The sequence below is a fragment of the Panthera leo genome, chromosome D1 (assembly GCF_018350215.1).
Source record: "Panthera leo isolate Ple1 chromosome D1, P.leo_Ple1_pat1.1, whole genome shotgun sequence".
Lineage (NCBI taxonomy): Eukaryota > Metazoa > Chordata > Mammalia > Carnivora > Felidae > Panthera > Panthera leo.
The window spans coordinates 22864284-22870738 of NC_056688.1; the positions used below are offsets into that span (position 1 = coordinate 22864284).

Consider the following 6455-nt stretch of genomic DNA (forward strand, 5'->3'; position numbering starts at 1 on the left):
AATCAATTACAAAAAGAAAACTGGAAAATTCATAAATATATAGAGATTAAACAACATGCTACTGAACAGCCAATGAGTCAAAGAAGAAATCAAATCATAAATCAAAAAATACCTCAAGCCAAATGAAAATGGAAATTCAACACACCAAAACTGAGGGGAGGGGGGGGGGGGCAAAAGCAGTTCTAAGAGGGAAGTTCACAGAGATGAACGTCTACGTTAAGAAACAAGAAAGACCTTAAATACACAACCTAACTTGACACCTCAAGGAACTAGAAAAAGAAGAACAAATGAAGTTCAAAATTAACAGAAGGAAGGAAATAACAAGGATAAGAGTGGAAATAAGTGAAGTAGAGACTTAAAAGGCAATAGAAAAGATCAATAAAACTAAGACCTGCTTTTTTTTTTTTTTTAATTTTTTTTTAACGTTTATTTATTTTTGAGACAGAGAGAGACAGAGCATGAACGGGGGAGGGTCAGAGAGACGGAGACACGGAATCTGAAACAGGCTCCAGGCTCTGAGCTGTCAGCACAGAGCCTGACGCGGGGCTCGAACTCACGGACCGCGAGATCATGACCTGAGCCGAAGTCGGCCGCTTAACCGACTGAGCCACCCAGGCGCCCCTAAGACCTGCTTTTTGAAAAGAATAAGATAAAACAAACTTTCAGTTAGACTCACCAAGAATAAAGTGAGAGAAAATGCAAACAGATAAATAAAAATGGAATTCTAAAAATTATTCCTGTACTCTATATGAAGGCAGGAAAAACTAAAAGACATGAAAAACAAAAACAAAACTAATTCAATGACTGACTTAAAGTCCAAAATATCAATTATTATCCTACCTGTAAATGTTCTAAATACATCAAGACACAGATTGGCAGAGTGGATTAGCAAACATGATACAACTTTATGTTATCTATAAGAAACTCACTCTAAATATAATATTGAAAATAAAAGGATGAAAAAGATACAGCATACAAATAATCAAAAGACAACAGGAGTTATTAACCATAGATAAAGTAGACTTTGGGGCAAAGAAAATTACCAGAGACAGAGAGGAACATTACATAAAAGGGCCAATCCATCAAGAAGGCAGAGCAATTCTAAATAAGCAAACATCCAACAACAGAGCTATAAAATATGTAAAGCAAAAACTGATAGAACTGAAGGAATAGACAAATCCACAATTATAGCTGGAGATGTCCACATTTTTCTCTCAACAATTGATAAGACAACTAGACATAAATTTAGCAAGTACATGGGTGAACTCAGTACCATAATCAACCAAAGGATCTGACATTTGCTAAACCTTTTACCCAATAACAAAAGAATAAACACTGTTTTAGGTGCCCACAGAACATGTACCAAGGTTTGCCACATCTGGGCCATAAATAAACTTAAATAAATTTAAAAGACTTAAACTCACACAAAGTGCATCCTCCAACAACAATGGAATCAAACCAGAAATTCATAACAAAAAGATAATAAGAAAATCTACAAACACTTGAAAATTAAACAACATACTCTTAGGTACCCATGGATCAAAGAGGAAGTTTCAAGGGAAAATTGTTTTAAATGCATTGAACTGAATAAAAATTAAAATATGTCAAAACTTGTAGAAAGGAGCTAACGCAGTGCTCTTTTTATAGCTCCTTTTATAGCAAGAAATGCATACATCTGAACAGAGGAAAAGCCACATATCAATATTCTAAGCTCCCATCTCAAGAACCTAAGAAAACAAGAGCGAATTAAACCCTACACAGAAGGAAGGAAATAATAAGAGGAGAAATCAACGAAAATGAAAACAGAAAAACAATTGAAAAAAATAAAAGAGCTGATTCTTTGAAAAGATCTAAAAAATTTAGAAACCTCTAGTAAGACTGACAAAATAGAGAAGAACTATTATTTCCAACATCAGGAATGAAGCATGGGATGCCACTACAGACCTTGATGACCTCAAAAAGATAATAAGGTAATACTATGAATGACTCTATATAAATAAATTTGACAACTTAGACAAAATGGACCAATTCCTCAAACATTACAGACTATTGCAATTTACCCAATACTGAATTATTTGATTAGTTCCATAACTATTTAAAATATTAAATTAATAATCAAAAAACTTTCCACAAAGGAAACCCATGGCCCAGATGACTCCACTGGTGAATTCTAGTGAAGTACTGCATGTAACTTTTGACTCCCCAAAACCTTAACTACCACTAATAGCCTCTATTCACCAGAAGCCTTACTGATAAGATAGTTGGTTAATACATATTTTGAATGTTACATATATTAGACACTGTAGTCTTATAATAAAGGTAGAAAAAGAAAATATTAAGAAAATCATAAGGAAGAAAAATATATTTACAGTAGTATTATTATATTTATTTTAAAAAACTACATTATCAGTCAGCCTGCACAGTTTAAATCTGTGTTGTTCAAGGGCCAACTATACTATATAAGATCTATAATGCGGCAAGTTATTATTATTTGGTAGACATTGTGCTAATGTGCATTTTCTCATTTAACTTTCACAACAACCCCATGAAAGTCAGATTATTATCTCCATTTTAAAAGTAAGAAAATCGAATCAAAGAGATGCCATATAACTTGCCTAAGTCACAAAACTAGGGAGTGGAGGAGTTAGATTTTGAGCCCAGATAATATGAGCTCAGAGCATACAGTCTTAATTACTATGTCATATCCTTCCATATTATTAAATGTGTTACTGAAAGAATCTGAAAGTGAAATAATTAGGGCTGAACTAGAGATTAATAGTAAAAAGGAAATGGAAGTGAGAGTTAGGAGACTTTAAAAGGAAATAAATGCAAGAACTTAATAATTATAAGATATATAGTGAAGAAATGGGCAGAAAACATGAATAGACACTTCTCTAAAGAAGACATCCGGATGGCCAACAGGCACATGAAAAGATGCTCAACGTCGCTCCTTATCAGGGAAATATAAATCAAAACCACACTCAGATATCACCTCACGCCAGTCAGAGTGGCCAAAATGAACAAATCGGGAGACTATAGATGCTGGAGAGGATGTGGAGAAACGGGAACCCTCTTGCACTTTTGGTGGGAATGCAAATTGGTGCAGCCGCTCTGGAAAGCAGTGTGGAGGTTCCTCAGAAAATTAAAAATAGACCTACCCTATGACCCAGCAATAGCACTGCTAGGAATTTACCCAAGGAATACAGGAGTACTGATGCATAGGGGCACTTGTACCCCAATGTTTATAGCAGCACTCTCAACGATAGCCAAATTATGGAAAGAGCCTAAATGTCCATCAACTGCTGAATGGATAAAGAAATTGTGGTTTATATACACAATAGAGTACTACGTGGCAATGAGAAAGAATGAAATATGGCCCTTTGTAGCAACATGGATGAAACTGGAGAGTGTTATGCTAAGTGAAATAAGCCATACAGAGAAAGACAGATACCATATGTTTTCATTCTTATGTGGATCCTGAGAAACTTAACAGGAACCCATGGGGGAGGGGAAGGAAAAAAAAAAAAAGAGGTTAGAGGGGGAGAGAGCCAAAGCATAAGAGACTCTTAAAAACTGAGAACAAACTGAGGGTTGATGGGGGATGGGAGGGAGAGGAGGGTGGGTGATGGGTATTGAGGAGGGCACCTTTTGGGATGAGCACTGGGTGTTGTATGGAAACCAATTTGACAATAAATTTCATATATTGAAAAAAAATAATTATAAGATATATGGGGATAAGAAAGAGTAAAAAATGATCATTCCTTCAGTGATGAAAGCCCGGGGAACTGATAAGATCACCGAAAGGAATATGGATATCATAAGGGTGAATCCAGAGGGAAACAATAAATAGTATTTTAGATATGTTGTATTTGGGAAGACAAAAAAGGTATTCATGTAGAAATCTTAGTACACAGCAAAGATAAATTTTAGAAACCAGGGAAGAATAAGAATTGGAAATATTTTGAACTTATCTCACATAAAATGAGTTGTGGGAGCGATAAAACCATTTAGCTCTCCAAGGGGGAAAAAAGACCACACTCTGGAAACCAGCAACAGTTGAGAGGCAGAAGAGGAGAGGTGAGAGGAGAGCCAGGACAGGGTAACCTCAGAGAGTTCACCAAATGAGTTTCAAGAAGAGACTAGGCTGCTTTCTCTTTTCATTCTATACTCTTTCCTGGAAGATCTCATTCACACGCATTACTTAAACAACTATCCACCCACATGCAAATACTACAAGGCCATACTTTGCATCTGACCTCCACACTCAGATTTCCAACTGCCTAATTTTACCTCCACCTGGATGTCTCAAGGGCATCTCAAATTCACCATGCCCAAAATCTAACTCTGCCTGTCAAAATATGGTCTTCCAGAATTTTCCATCTCAGAAAGTGGCATCCAGCTGCAAAAACCAGAAACCTACCAATAATCCATGACCTATCTTCCATACATCAACCCCAGTCAATTCAAGGTCAAGTCATTATGAGTTTTATCCACTAAATAGCTATCTGTCCTCTCTCTTCTTGCTATTTCTGGCTGTTAGCATCCTCACCTAAGCCACCACCATCTTCTGCCTAAAATACTGTAACTGCTTCGCATTTGTACTTCACATAATCTTGCCCCCTCAGATGCATTCTCCTCAATGCATCCAAGACAAAATTTCAAATGCACATATGAATGTGTCACATAACACATCCCAATCTTCACTTTAGTGAGTTTCCATAGTTCTTAGGAAAAAATCAAATTCTTTGTCTTGGCCTACATGACCTACATAACCTGGCCCTTGCCTACCTCTTCCGTCTCACCTCTACCCTCTCTTTGCTGGTCTTCTTTCAATTTCTTGAATCTTCCAATCTTCCACCCCCAATAGGCCTTTGCATATGGTTTTCCTTCTGCCTAGAAATCTCCTTTCACCCCCATCTCACCCTTCCACATTTTCCCTACTATCCTTTAGCTCTTTGTTCAGTGGCACTATGTCAAATCTCCCCATTATTAATGTTCTTATGAGACCATTTGCCTCTCCTTAGCACTGGACAGAATTGTAATTTTACAATAATTTGTGATTGTTTGATAAATGTTATTTTCTCCTACCCAACTGGAAGGAAGCTTTATAAGGGCAAGGATCATGTCTTTTTATTCATCATCAAATCACTAAGACATGGCACAGTACCTAACATAGGTATTGTGAAACCAAGTAAAGGCTACCTCATTTAAAATGGAGCTGAGAGGTCAGAAAGGGGAGGTTTCATGCCCTACAGTTCATTGTCAATTATAGATTCCCCAATAAAAAGCGATGTGCCTTGCATTTCCAAAAGGAAGAAGCCTATACTCGACTACCCCAGAAAGAAGAAGGAGGCTTTTTCCACTTGCCTGACAACAGCCCAACCAATGAGAGACTGTCACAACTCAGCCAATGAAAACCCTAGAATACTTCAAATTCCCAGTTTACTCCAAAGTACTTTTTGCTTATAACAGCCCCTCCTAACTTCCTCCTTTCCTCTATAAAAGAATGTCTCTCCTTTGTTCTCTGTATTTGCCCATCATTTTGCTAAACCTTGCATGTCCCAGGTTATAGTCCCAGGTAACAATCCCCTGCTATTCCCAAATAAACCAATTTTTGCTGGTAAAACAACTGACAGCTTTATTTTTAAGGTTAAGTGCTCAACAAATATTTGCTGAATAAATTATCAAACAGTCTCAAAAAAAAAAAAAAAAAAAAGAGAGAGAGAGGAAGAGAGAGAGAACGGGAACCAAGCAAAACAACTAGAGATGACTGTTAAGAAGATCACTAGTTACATTTGAGAGTACACTTTGAATACACTGATGAGCATAGAATCCAGAATGCAGGGACTTAAGAAACAACTGAGCAATGAGAATAGAGAGGAGAAATTGGACAAGTAGGCTGATAGGAGGTGGCAGCAGGGTAGAGAGAGCTGTTTTCATTTTGCTTTGCTTTTCTATTTTAAATTTTTTTAAGTTTGTTTATTTATTTTGAAAGGGCAAGCAAGCACAAGCAGAGAAGGAACAGAGAGAGAGAGGGAAAGAGAGAGAATCCCAAGCAGACTCCACATCGTCAGCACAGAGCTAGATGCAGGGTTTGAACTCATGAATGGTGAGATCATGACCTGAGCCGAAATCAAGTCAGATGTGTAACCTGACTGAGCCACCAGGGCAACCCCTCATTTTGCTTTTCTTTATGCCATTGTTTTTCTCTGTATTTCCAAGACTAAAGAAGGAAGAATTGCAAATGTTAGAGGCAGGAGATAATGAGTCAGGTAAGAGAGGGCTACAGTTGAAGGAGTTTGAAAATGTCAACAAAGGGGTGAGGTGAGCAAACATATCATAAAGGAGGAATTACCTTAAGCATGACAATATAACCAACTGAAAGTAATATTTCAAGCACAGAAAAAGATGCTGATGGGTTAATAAACCTAAGTAGGGAAAGCATCTAAAAGAGA

At 37.1% G+C, this 6455-nt stretch overlaps 1 protein-coding gene across 1 annotated transcript in view; it reads right to left on the reverse strand.

The window, feature by feature from the left end:
* The window catches only part of LOC122199380 (prostate and testis expressed protein 13-like), a 43107-nt gene that overhangs the window by 34062 nt on the left and 2590 nt on the right, over positions 1 to 6455 (reverse strand). The gene's annotated exons all lie outside the window — the stretch shown is intronic.